Below are 14,289 nucleotides of genomic sequence, written 5' to 3'. Positions count from 1 at the left end.
GAGTGAAAGTAAGCGAGCATCTTTCTGGGGTGCCCTGATAACACAATCAGTCCACCTGACATTAGAAAGACTGCTTTCTTCCAAATGGTTTCTTAAGGCTACCTTATATGTAATGGATAATGGAAGGGGCTGGCGCTAACCTTCTCATTGAAGAGCATCACTGCTGGAGCGAGGGGAAGAATTGTTTTGTAAATTATAATAGGCATAGGCTCAAGTGGTAAATACCTAACATCTAAAAAGGAAAAGAGGGAAAATAAATAGGGGCAAGTGCCTCAATAGGGCATGGCAGGGAAGACTCTGCTTTGGCAGAATTGTCTAGTAAGTACCTATAGAAGTTTGATTGCTTATTCTAAATATTTGAATCCTATTGTTCCATCCAAAAAGAATTCCCAGAATTGTTTTAAGGCAGAAATTTCCCTTATGCAGAATCAGTTGATGGCTTGCTCTAGCCGAGTGTTTTTCAACCTTCCCAAAGTTAGGACCTTCCCTCCCCTCCTTTAGGTCCCCAAGCAGCCACATAGGACACATGATAGGGTTGCCAGCCTCCAGGTGGGGCCTAGAGACCTCCTGCTTTTACAGATGATCTCCTGCTGGCAGAGATCAGCTCCCCTGGAGAAAATGGAAGCTTTGAAGGGGGGACTCCCTGGCATTTTATGGTGCTGAGGCCTCTCCCCTCTCCATACCCCGCCCTGTCCCGGATCCATCCCCAAAATCTCCAGGTATTTTCCAACACCGACCTGGCAACCCAACATGACAAGAAGTCACATGACATCACCAGGGCTTTTTTGTAGCAGGAACTCCTTTGCATATTAGGCCACACCCCCTGATGTAGCCAATCCTCCTGGACCTTACAGTAGGCCCTGTACTAAAAGCTCTGTAAACTCTTGGAGGATTGGCTACATCAGGGGTGTGTGGCCTAATATCCAAAGGAGTTCCTGCTACAAAAAAAGCCTTGGACATCATAACCATGCGCCAACAGGGTCATATGACAGAAAGGGGAGTAGTTCTGCCTGTGCTAAAAATGTTGGAAGTGAAAGACTTTTGTGCTGCCTCTTAGTCTCAGATTTCAGAAGGGGACTATAGAGAGTCAAAGAGATAGATGGGCCCAGGACCTGATCATCCTTCCCTTCTACTGCTTTCTGATGCTCTCTCTTTGATGTGTAGATTGCTAATGTCAGCGAATCTTCCTTTCGGTCTTGACACCTTCTCTCCACACTATGCTAAACTTCTCCATCTAGGCACCATGAGGGTAGGACATGTTCCAGTATCTTTATCCATCCTACCTAGTTAGACTAAATTAGAATCGTATCTCTATCCTGTCCAGAATGGAGTTTCTTACAATAAATGACTCATATTAGTTTTGCAAAAATAAAGAGGCTCTTTGTGTGATTCTTGTATCTTGTCAGGACACACACAAATCAGATAGGCTCTACTGTGTTATGTGCTTTGAGTCCTCTGCTAACCAAATAATCCTTTAAAAAGCATCCTCTCCCCTGCCAAGTGGCCTTACCTGTGCCATCCTACTGCTCCTCCCAATGCACATGCAGAGACAGATGAGGCACCTTGGTCCTTACACAGGTGTGAGAGCAGTAAGGCCTTCCCAAAAAGAGCACAAAATTTGAGTGCTCTATAGGGTCTTGCACCTGAACATCATGCCAGTCCATGGATTAAAGATGACTGATGTCTCCCATTATAGCCTAGTGCAATTTTCATAAGCTCTCCAAGGTCTCCAAACATTCTCTGCCCTGCAGAGGCAGTAACCATTTTTTTTAAAAACTGGGAATAGAACTTGGCAGGTTCTACATGCAAATCACCATGCCTTACCATGAAACTCTGGACATTCTTGTGACACCAACACCACTTTCTCCATACATGTGGGATTTGGTGAAGTACAAGCAACATCTGATGATTCCCAGGAATTTGGATATTCACTGAAGGTCCACAACATCTCCTAATGATGAGAAAACTTCTTGGAGTAATAACATGTGGTCAGTTCAGCCACGGTTCTACAGCTCTCACTTATTTTCCAGGCTCCTAATATTTTATTTCTTCATTTCTTGCACTTGAAGTACTTTGGCCTGAGATTTTTTGCCATAGCCTTTTACAACCGCATAATGAGAGCCAGTTTGGTGTGGTGGTTAAGAGTGCAGACTCTTATCTGGGAGAACCGGGTTTGATTCCCCACTCCTCCACTTGCAGCTGCTGGAATGGCCTTGGGCCAGCCAAAGCTCTCACAGAGTTGTCCTTGAAAGGACAGCTTCTGGGAGAGCTCTCTCAGCTCCACCCACCTCACAGGGTGCCTATTGTGGCGGGGGCGGGGGAGGTAAAGGAGATTGTGACCGCTCTGAGACTCTGAAAATCAGAGTATAGGGTGGGATATAAATCCAATATCTTCTGCTGCTGCCCACAACTTTGTGGGGTTTTCCTTCTCTGTCAGGCTTGCAGAGACCTACCCACTCGCCCAGTTTCTTGCTGTCATTGACTTTTATCAGGTTGATCTGGTGTTCAGCTCAGTGCTTCAACAAGTTTGACAGACCTGGGCACCTCCCAGTTGGATGAAAGAACACAGAGGTGGGCTTGGCATATATCTTTGGCAGCTTCACTAGTTCCATGGCCTAACCATTATAAATAAGTGAGGTCTTCAGCACTTCTTGAAGGCAGTGCCAACATTCATTTAACCTCCACCATTTAACCTCAACCTTCCTTGGACATGGTTGTTGTTTTTTCTCCCCATAAATGCCCAGTAACCAGATGTTAATGCTGCAGGACTGATGTCTCAAGACAATCTTTTTAAGCTCTACTATGAATACCATGAGGATGTGGAATTGAATAGTGTAGACCAGTCTCCTCAGATCTTGGAAGCTAAATTGGGTTGATACTTGAATGGGAGGCCACCAAGGGAGCCTTAGCAGAGGAAGGCAAAGGCGAAAAACCTCTGCTTGATCAGTTGTCTTGGAAATCTGATGGTGTCACCGTAGGTCAGTTGCGACCTGACAGCAATTTACACCAACACATATAAATAAGGTGTAAAGCTTTCCAGAAGAAAGGGAAAGTGAATAGCGTTCATGCAGCGATAGTATGTACAGATTCCCTCTCGGTACACAATGAAAAGAAAATTTTAATGGCAAGCCTATTTGGAGCAAACACCTATTTCTTATTCCATAAATGACTGATTCATAAAGACATTCCATAACAATATTGTTCTATTGTTCTTTTAAGGGTGCTCCAAGGGTTCAAGCATTGATGGGATTGTGTTAGTAAATGACCATAAGAATTAGGCAGCAATTTGAGTCTTGAATCCCCCCTCCTTCCATTTTCTGCCATGCCCCACCAGGTTGCTGTACCCACAAGAGCATCAGGTTTTTTGTCTCAGTTCCCCATGAGAACGAATCACAGTGGAAAGAGCTAAGCTTATTATCCCATGCAAGGCAGTAATAATCAGCGTCGTCCTCAGCTTGGACTCCAGTGATGACTAAATTCCAGAGGTTCTGGGAAGTGTCAGGGGAGACAGTGAATCTATCTGGGATCCCTGAGCCCCTGATTTGGTTACCACTGCTGTAATAGTATAGAAAGAGTGGAGCACCCCCTGATTTCTGCTGGAACCAGTGGACGCCCTTTGAGCCAACGCTCGATGGTATATAGGTGGTATCTTACACCTAATAGATTGGCTAAAATTTATCCTACATATTCCAACAAGTGTTGGAAATGTCGAGAAGTTAAAGGATCTTTATTTCATATATGGTGGCAATGCAAGTCAGCTAGAAAGTATTGGACGCAAATCAATATTTGGACTCAGAAAATTTTGGAAACACAAATTATGCATGTGCCGGAACTATATCTTTTAAACATTTGCAGGCAGAAAGTGCCCGTAACAAAACTGAAACTGTTAATGTACATTATCATAATTGCCAGAATACTATATGCCAAGTATTGGAAAGGTGAGAAGACCCCGAACAGAGAAGAGTTTATAAATAAATTATTAGAAACTGCTGAGGCCGACCTAATGTCCACAAGACTAAGAAACGGAAATGTGCAGAAGTGTCAGGAGGAATGGGACCCTGTGTATAAGTGGGTCAAAAGTAAAGGATTTGACATGGAGTAATTATATTGAAACATGATACAATTATTGTCTAATGAAAAGGTTATTGCTTAGTTTAAAAGCTGTCCTATACAAAGTAGAGCTGAAATAATTGTGAAATTACAACTGAAAATTTTTTACCTTATCGAAACCTCTCCTCCTCCCAGTGTGCTTGGTTGGGTAAGGGAGATGGATGTATGTATTTTGTTTGTGGCCTAGTTTTCTACTAGGCTATGTGTTATTTGTTTTGTGTTGCTTTTTGGTGTATATTTCCTTTCTTTTCTTTTGTCTATGTATTGTTTTTTCTTATTTTAAATAAAAGTAAAACTTTCTACCAAAAAAAAATAAATAAATTCCAGAGGTTCTGGGAAGTGTCAGGGGAGACAGTGAATCTATTTGGGATCCCTGAGCCCCTGTGTTGGCTACTACTGCTGTAATAGTAGTATAGAAAGAGTGGAGCACCCCCTGATTTCTGCTGGAACCATTGGACTCTCTTTGAGCCAACGCTGTAGCCACTGCTGAGAGTGCAAGGGATCATGACCGTTGAGCCTAGAGCTTTCGCCATGGAGGGTGGTTGAGTCACCACTAGTTGGGAGCTGGAACCTACAATAAGATAACAGGCAATGTTACTGTCCACCTGGATCAACTTTTATGTTTCCTTCTAAAAACAAGAAATCACTGACGTGCCCCCACCTGAGACAAACGTCGCCAGGAAGAACACCAAAGGAATCCACATCATGATTAAGAGAATTCCCCCACCCTTTTCCGCTGGGAATGACCTTCAGCAGTTCTCTTAAATTTACCTCCTGGGGAAGCAAATCCCTCCCCCACACCTACCTTTATGCAAAGATGGCCAGCTACTATTGGCTGTTTATGACAGGAATATATGACATCATAGGCTAACATTAATTCTAGAAATGTTCTAGGGGGTAAACAGTGTTTGATTTCAGAAAGGGGACCCACTGTGCTTTGGAAGTATCTGAATGTGTGGTTAAATATTGATGCAGGAGAGTTTTTCTTTATATGCTGTGTTCAGAGGAACTTCTTTGTTACCACAGTATAGATTTTAGGGCTAGTAGTCAAGTGCCTCTGAACATGTGCAGAATGTTTTTCTTGTCTTACAATTTTCTTTCCATAAGGCTTGCCACCTTATTTTTTGGGCATAGCTCCTACATCCTCAAAGGCAAGTACAAATTCAAGAGACGGTGCTTCTTCTGGCATGGAAGACATAAAGACAGAGGATGTTTTCCTATTAAATTTTTGCCTGCAGTTCTACAGTTAGAGCCTCAGGAGCTTCATTTAAAGACTAGGACAACCAAATGCTCTTTGGGGACAAGGACATCATGCTTTTAGTGACCAGAGTTCCCTTCCAAGATAAAAAATCCAATGCTGCCACCTTGCGACAAGAGTTATACATGCCTCTTTTAGCTACATGCTGGTTGTTAAGCATTTTCTTTCTCTTCTTTCAGCATAGCTTCAAGGTCTCTGAAGAATAAAGATCCTTTCCCCAAGGACAAAACAGCAGGAAGTGAAGCAGAAAGCATGCAGGCTGGTTTCAAGGTGCATAAATGAGAACAGTCTGTACACTCTTGCTAAAACAGTGCCAAGTATGTGTAGGAAGCAGGGGCAGAGCAGGGGCTTGCAGGTGTGATTCTGATCTCCCTTGACTGTATAAGCGTGTGTAGAGGCCCTCACTGTCTCACACAAACACATGTGCCCAATGTGACAGTGGCTAGCGTCCCCTTCCCCGTGGCTGCCATGCATTTTCCTCATCAGATCTAGTTGCAGAAGGGTGACATGGCCATCTTCTGAAGCAATAGAAAGGATTCCTGGGGGAGGGCCACTTCAAGATCTGGGGGGGGGGGGCTGGGCAGAGAAGACCCAGGATCTTCTTCCTCTTCTTTGCCTACCACAAGCCCCCAGGCTTCCTTTTGCACCCACTGACCCACATGCCTGTGCCTGCTTTCCCCAGCCCCTCACAATCCCTCTTCCACAATGCACTCGTGCACCATCCACATGCCTGTGTCCTGATGCTGCTACTGGGAGCTGGTGGGGGGAGGGAAAGTGGGCAGCAGGGGAGGCGTACAGTCAGTGGCCTGGGTCCCAGCAGCTGCCCCACCTCAGGGTATGTTGAGGCCAGTCCCATCTTGAGGCACCTTCCAAATTAATAATAATAAGTGACCTGTCATGGCCTGGAGATAAGCATTGTCAAGGTTGTCCCCTTTTCACCAATTTTAAATATTGGATTCTGTATATATTATCTTTTCTCTGCACATTCATTCATCTTGTACTCTTCTGTCAACACTGCACAATTCAGCTCCTTCCTGATTACTGAACACTTTTTTGGGGGAAAGGACCTAAGTGAGAATGAGGCAAGCCCCAGTGGGTCTGCAGGAAGAACATTCCATGTCATTCAAAAGCAGACCTGAACAGGCACAAGTGGGACAGAATAGGAACAGCCATGGGCAAGTTCTCTCACCCCAGGGATAACTTAGTCATGTATGTCATCCTGTTTATCTGAGGAACAGTGTGTGGTAAAGTGGCCAGCTGTATCGTATCCATATCTATTGCATGTCACGGGAGGGGGTAGTGGCACCACATTAGCAGCAAGTGGGAGATAAAAGCCCTGCTGGGTCAAATCAATAGTTTAATTCCTCCAGGATCCCACGGTGACCAAACAGCTGAGCTGAGAAGGCCTACAAACAGAGCAAAGCTTCCTTCTGCTTTTGCCCCCAGCTACTGTGCAGAGAAAGGAAACTAAAATGATTAAATGGTTGGAGAACTTTCCCTATGAAGAAAGGTTAAAGGTGGGGCTCTTTAGCTTGGAGAAATGATGATTGAGGAGTGACATGATAGAGGTTTATAAGATATGCATGGGATAGAGAAGGTAGAGAAAGATGTACTTTTCTCCCCCTCTCACAATACAAGAACTTCTGGACACTCAATGAAATTGCTGAGCAGTTGGGTTAGAACGGATAAAAGGAAGTACTTCTTCACCCAAAGAGCAATTAACGCATGGAATTCATTTCCACAGGAGATGGAGACAGCTACAAACATAGATGGCTTCAAGAGGGGATTGGATAAACATATGGAGCAGGAGTCCATCAGTGGCTATTAGCCCCAAGGTATAGATGGAACCACAGGGTATAGATGGAAGATTGTCTGGGACAAATTATGTTCTGTATTCTTGGTGCTTTGGGAGGGGCAACAGTGACAGGGCTTCAAGTGGTGGACCTCCTGTGGCACCTGGTTTATTGGCCACTGTATGACAGAGTGTTGAACTGGATGAGCCACTGGCCTGATCCAGCATGGTCTCTTATGTTATCTTATGTTCTGCTAGTCACAGGTACATTACCTCTGAACATGAAGGTTCCATTGAATCATTCACTATCCTAGAAATTATGGCCAATATGTGCAATTCAGCTCTGTTAACACAAAGAGTGAAGAAAACTAGAGAGGGCTTATTCCTCTTCTCCATCTGGCTGTCCACAGAATGCAATCCTAATCAGTTTCATCTTCTGACAGGGCCTCTGTAATGGTCAGAGACACCAGGTTCTCTAACCTTGACCCCTGAAATGACGTGGGACTTCAGCCACTAAATTGTTCCCAGCCAGCTTTTTCATTGCAGCTCACCCAATTCCCCCTCCTTACTGCAGCCCCCATCCAATATGACTTTGGTCCTTCAAAGTTCCATCATCTCCAACATACTTTTTTTGGTGATCAAACTCTGTCCCCCTGACTATATGTGTCCATTGGGTATTTGTTTAGTGAGATCCTATCTGCACAACTGGAAACCCTGGATCTACCATGCAATCCCCCCCTTCACTATATTCCTTGTACCTCATTAGCAGATCTAAAATGAAGATATACCACCGTGTGACACAATGTACTTCTCTGAATGGAAGAAGGGAAACAGCATTGGTGGTGCTTTATAAATGCATTGAAAAAGCCCATTGTGTTTGCTTTCCTTTCTCATCTGCTTTGCCACCTGACATCAGTTCATCAGCAGATGCCTAATCCTGTGAGAATCAGCTGAGGTTTTTGTTTCCGTTTTCCATGAGAGAATACCACTGTGATGTGAGCTACCATCCCATACACTGCAATAATAGTCAGCATCATCTTCAGCTTGGACGCCTGTGACCCTCTGGAGGCTAATTGTTTAGAGATGGGGTCTTGGCTAAATGTGGTTTCAACTAGTCATGGGAGGTCAAAGAGGACAGGGGTCCATCGGAGAAGGAAAAGGCACTTTGAATCAGAGATAGCAAAGAAGCAGCCTCAAAATCTAAAATTCCCCACCCACAGAGCTGCAACCCAGGCTTTGCTGCAAAAGTCAAGAGCAGGTTTGGGAATGATGGGAGAAAAGCTGTGGGAAACCCTAGAGGTGCACAGATTTGGGGAAAGGGGGATTTAAAAAAAAACCTGTTTGCCAACAGTATTGACTCCAGGGCAAATAACCCATGGGAGAAGAGTGATCAGTGCTTTCATCTCTCTAGAAAACCAAGCCAAGGTTCTGCAGCCCATTTCTGCATGAGGAATTGGGGAGCATGTAACCATACTATTTTCCCAATATATAGAACAGAATGCACACAGGTAGGTCTTGGGTGTGGCAGTCCCAATGGTCGAGCTCAAAAAGCTAAGAGCTCAAAAGCTAAGCAGGGACAGTATTTGAATGAAAGACCACCAAGAAAGATGGCGGCTGCTGCACAGAGGGATGCAATGGCAAGCCGCCTCTGCTCCTGTCTTGCCTTGAAAACCCCAAAAGATGGGACTTCACAGGGTTGCGATGAGTCAGTTGGGACTCAGTGGCACATCTTCCCTTATGTTTTGTGTGCATCAAGACAGGAAATGTGGTGGATGTGATTTGTAAGTGCCAGAAGAGGATTTGCTGTTTATTTTTGTGACCACAAACACACACCTAATACAGCTCAATTATGCTAACTTATAACCGGCAGGTAAAAAGATCTAAAACCTAGTCCACAAATTCATTGAAGATATAAACCCTGACCATGTCATTAGACACCGTCCAAAATCTTGTAGCCTTTCCTGACTCAGAGCTTCCTCAGTTTTACAGTCAGAGGGAGGCTGAGATTCTTTTCTCCACCCCCAGAATCCACAAAAGGTATGGAGCCATTTTGTGCATTGGTTGTCACCAGTGTTCCCTGTAAGCTGAGTTAGCGTGAGCTAGCTCACCGATTTTTAGCTTCCAGCTCACACATTTTTGTCTTAGCTCAGAAGAAATGTCCCCAGAGCACACTAATTTATGCAGTAGCTCACAACTTTAATCCCAGAAGCTCACAAAGTAGAATTTTTGCTCAAAAGACTCTGCAGCTTTGAGAAAACATTGTCACCCATTGTCCTCCTGTCAAATGGACTGCTTTTCAGTGTCCTTACTAGTTTTCTTTTCCATCTATCAATTGCACTTTTATCCCACTTGTCTTCAAAGGAACACGGGCTTGAATCCCATGCACACATCCTGCCTGCCCTTCCGTGTGGCTGCCGAGGAGGACAGCCTGTGTTGTGAAGCAGGCTTTCTCTACCACTTGCACTTCTGCCTGCAAGAGATCAATAGTTTTCTCTGGGTCCTGGCACAAGAGCAATGCTAGCAGCAGAGGAAGCACACTCTGCCCCAGAGGACAGCATCCACTGCAGCCGGAGAGAGCCATGCATGGAATGCATCCGTAGGTTCTGAGTCACAGCTTTTCCTTCTTCCACTTTGTCCTTCCAACAACCTCGCAAGGCAGGCCAGGCTGAGAGTTTCTGACAGACCCCAGGTCAGGCATTGAGCTTTACAGAAGATTGCAGATTTGCACCCAGATCATCCCAGTTACACTTATTGATGTTAGTTTTACTGCTATTTTGAAGTTTTCAATGACAATCTTGATTGTTTACAAAGCAATTGACACTTCGCTATCCTCTCCAGTGGGGACCCAAATGTTAATGGTTCCTCATCCTCTTGGAGAGGAGTGGCAAGAGGAGTGTCTTGGGGATCTGTGCTGGGACCTGTTTTGTTTAATATCTTCATAAATTATTTGAGTGAAGGAACAGAGGGAATGCTTATTAAATTTGCAGATGATACTAAATTGGGAGGGCAGCAAATAGGGCTTCCAAGCTCCCAGACCGGGTGGGGTATCCCCCACCCTGGAGGCTCCCAACCTGCCTATTGTACCATAGAGTTTTCCCTCCCAAATTGCTAGAGCTTCTGGGGAAATGATAAGAGTTTTCCTGAAAGCTCCTAGAGCGGCCAGCACACGACGTCTCTGGCACAATGTCATCACTTGTGAGTGATGTCATCACACCGAGTGCACTATGCACACGAAACCAGTCCTCTGCCAGAGGCCGCAGGGGACTTGGCAAACCTAGTAGCAAATGTAGTAGAAGACAGAGACTGGATACAGGCTGGAAAACTGGCCTAAAATAAAATTAATTTGACAGAGCTAAATGGAAAGTTCTGCATTTAAGTAGGAAACATCCAATGCATCATTATAGGTTGGGGAAAACTTTTCTTGGCAGTAGTATGTGCAAACTAGACTGGTTTTTAATTTAATGTTTTAATGTTTTATTGTTCTATAATGTAATTCTAATGTTTTATTTATTATGGTGTGTTTTTATGGATTGCTGTTAGCCGCCCTGAGCCTGCCAAGGTGGGGGAGGGCGGGATATAAATGAAATTAATAAATAAATAAATAAATAAATAAAAAGGATCTAGGCGTCTTAGTGGACCATACGCTGAACATGAATCAGCAGTGTGATGCAGTAGCTAAAAAAGCAAATGTGATTTTGAGCTCTATCAACAGAACTGTAATGTCTGGATCATGCTTTACTGTGGTCTGATTAGACCTCACCTAACGAGGAGTGAAAGCAGGTGAGAAAAGCCATGGTTGTCTCCGCCCCCCCCCCCCCCACTGCAGCCATAGAGCTAAAAGGAGAGCACTTCTTTCTGAGGTGCCCTGACAACACAGTCAGTCACTCATCCCACATCAGAAAGATCACTTTCTCCCAAATGGTTTCTTAAAGCAACTTATCTGCAATGGAAGGGGCTGGTGCTAGCCTTCTCATTGGAGACCATCATTGCCATTATGTAGAAAAACAAAGCAGGAGTCAAGTATCACCTTTAAGACCAACCAAGTTTTATTTCGAACATAAGCTTTCATGTGCTCTCTAAGCACACTTCATTGGATGAGGGGATCAGGTATTGCCACAATACCTGATCCCCTCATCTGATGGAGTGTGCTTAGAGAGCGCATGAAAGCTTATGTTCGAAATAAAACTTGGTTGGTCTTAAAGGTGTTACTTGACTCCTGCTTTGTTCAACTACTTCAGACCAACATGGCTGCCCATTTGGAACTATCTATGATGCAGAGAAAATACTTATTCTGTAAATTATAACAGGCAAACGCTCAAGGAGTAAATTCCTAACATCTAAAGGAAAAGGGGGGGGGGGGTATAAATAGAGCAAGTTGCTTCAATAGGGTAGATTCTACTTAGGTGCCTATAGATGTTTGGTTGCTTATTCTAATATCTGAATCGTATTGTTCCACCCAAAAAGAATCCCCAGGACAAGGAATCGCTTTAAGAGAGAAATTTCCATTCTACAGAATGATTTGATAGCTTGGTCTAGCCCAGTGTTTTTCAACTTGACTTGATGGCAAATAAATCAGTAAATAAGTAACACAGTTTGGTATAATGGTTAAGTGTATGGACTCTTATCTGGGAGAACCAGGTTTGATTCCCCACCACTACACTTGCAGCTGCTGGAATGGCCTTGGGTCAGGCATGACTCTCGCAGAGCTGTCTTTGAAAGGGCAGCTTCTGTGAGAGCTCTCTTAGCCTCATCCACCTCACAGAGTGTCTGTTGTAGGGGAGGAAGGGAAAGGAGATTGTAAGCCACTCTGCAACTCTGAAATTCAAAGTGAAGGGTGGGATATAAATCCAAACTCTTCTTCTTTCCTCTCCTTTCCTATCAGACATTTGTCCTAATCTTCCTCTAAGGTATTTTTTTTTCAATTCTAACCCACCCTTTCCATGAATAGACTCAGGGCAGGTAACATGAAGTAATTGGCATGCAGAGTCCTCCCCTCTTCTATTTTGTCTTCTCAACAACCCTGTGGGGCAGGCTGAGCTGAGAGTGAGAGTGACCATCCCAAAGTCACTCACTGAACTTCATAGGGCAGTAATATTGGGAACCTGAGTCTCCCAGTTCCAAGCCCATGCTACAACCATGCTCACTAGTTTCAATCAGGGCCCCAAGGAATCAGTTACAGAGCACATGAAGGATAGCCTGCTTCCGTAACAAAAAAATTACATGCTTCACAGTTCAAATGCTTTATGACATGAACATAAAAAAACAAGGAAATCCCCCAAGTGCCCATTTGCATTATAAAAACCTCTCCTCTGCTGTGTTTTTCCTCCCCACAAATTCCCAGTAATCAGATGTTTATGCTGCAGGACTGATACCTCAAGGAAATCTTTTTAAGCTCCACAGGTCGACTCAGCCTTTCATCCTTCCAAGGTCGGTAAAATGAGTACCCAGATTGCTGGGGGGGGGGGGGAGTGTAGATGACTGGGGAAGGCAATGGCAAACCACCCCGTAAAAAGTCTGCCATGAAAACGTTGTGAAAGCAATGTCACCCCAGAGTCGGAAACAACTGGTGCTTGCACAGAGGACTACCTTTACCTTTATGAATATGGTAGGGATGTGGAATGGAGATGGAGTAGTGTAACCAATCTCCTCAACTCTTTCGGAGCTAAACTGAGTTGATACTTGGATGGGAGTCCACCAAGGGAGGCTTTGCAGAGGAAGGCAAAGGCCAACCACCTCTGCTTGATCAGAGGAAATCTGATGGTGTCACTATAGGACAGTTGCGACCTGACAGCAATTTACTCCAACACACATAAATAAGGTGTAAAACTTTCCAGAGGAGAGGGAAAGTGAATAGCATTCATGCAGTGATAGTATGTACAGATTCCCTCTCAATAGACAATGAAAAGAAAATTTTAATGACGTCTATTTGGGGCAAACAGCTATTTCTTATTCCATAAATGGCTGATTCATAGAGACATTCCATAACAATATTGTTCTTTTAAGGGCGCTCCAAGGACTCAAGCATTGATGGGATTGTGTTAGTAAGTGACCATAACAATTAGGCAGCAATTTGAGTCTTGAATCTCCCCTCCTTTTTATGTCACACCAAGTTGCTGTACCCACACAAGCATCAGGGTTTTTGTCTCAGTTCCCCATGAGAATGAATCACAGTGGAAAGAGCTAAGCTTATCATCCCATGCAAGGCAGTAATAATCAGCCTCATCCTCAGCTTGGACTCCAGTAATGACTAGATTCCAGAGGTTCTGGGAAGTGTCAGGGGAGACAGTGAATCTATCTGGGATCCCTGAGCCCCTGATTTGGTTACCACTGCTGTAATAGTATAGAAAGAGTGGAGCACCCCCTGATTTCTGCTGGAACCACTGGACGCCCTTTGAGCCGACGTTGTAGCCACTGCTGAGAGTGCAAGGGATCATGACCGTTGAGCCTGGAGCTTTTGCCATGGAGGGTGGTTGAGTCACCACTAGTTGGGAGCTGGAACCTACAATAAGATAACAGGCAATGTTACTGTCCACCTGGATCAACTTTTATGTTTCCTTCTAAAAACAAGAAATCACTGACGTGCCCCCACCTGAGACAAACGTCGCCAGGAAGAACACCAAAGGAACCCACATCATGATCAAGAGAATTCCCCCACCCTTTTCCGCTGGGATGACCTTCAGCAGTTCTCTTAAATTTACCTCCCAGGGAAGCAAATTCCTGCCCCCCACACACCTTTATGCAAAGATGGCCAGCTACTATTGGCTGTTCATGACAGGAATACATGACATCATAGGCTGTCATTAATTCCAGAAGTGTTCTAGGGGTAAACAGTGTTTGATTTCAGAAAGGGGAGCCACTGAGCTTTGGAAGTATCTGAATGTGGCTAAATATTGTTGCAGAAGAGTTTTTCTTTATACGTTGTGTTCAGAGATACTTCTTTGTTATCACGGTATAGATTTTAGAGCTAGTAGTCAAGTGCCTCTGAACATGTGCACAATGTTTTTCCTTTCTTTCAGTTTTACTTCCACAAGGCTTGCCACCTTTTTTTTCTGGCAGAGCTCCTACATCTTCAAAGGCAAGTACAAATTCAACAGGCAGTGCTTCTTCTGGCAGGGAAGACATAAAGACA

General features: G+C 44.3%; 1 protein-coding gene and 1 pseudogene across 1 annotated transcript in view; both read right to left on the bottom strand.

Annotated features, from left to right (window-relative positions):
* The window catches only part of LOC132579234 (vacuolar protein sorting-associated protein 29-like), a 138,599-nt gene that overhangs the window by 92,633 nt on the left and 31,677 nt on the right, over positions 1–14,289 (bottom strand). The gene's annotated exons all lie outside the window — the stretch shown is intronic.
* On the bottom strand, positions 2,051–2,734 carry LOC132579657 (small ribosomal subunit protein eS12-like; annotated as a pseudogene).

Source organism: Heteronotia binoei, chromosome 11 (genome assembly GCF_032191835.1).
Source record: "Heteronotia binoei isolate CCM8104 ecotype False Entrance Well chromosome 11, APGP_CSIRO_Hbin_v1, whole genome shotgun sequence".
NCBI lineage: Eukaryota > Metazoa > Chordata > Lepidosauria > Squamata > Gekkonidae > Heteronotia > Heteronotia binoei.
This window is presented reverse-complemented; position numbering and strand designations above follow the sequence as displayed.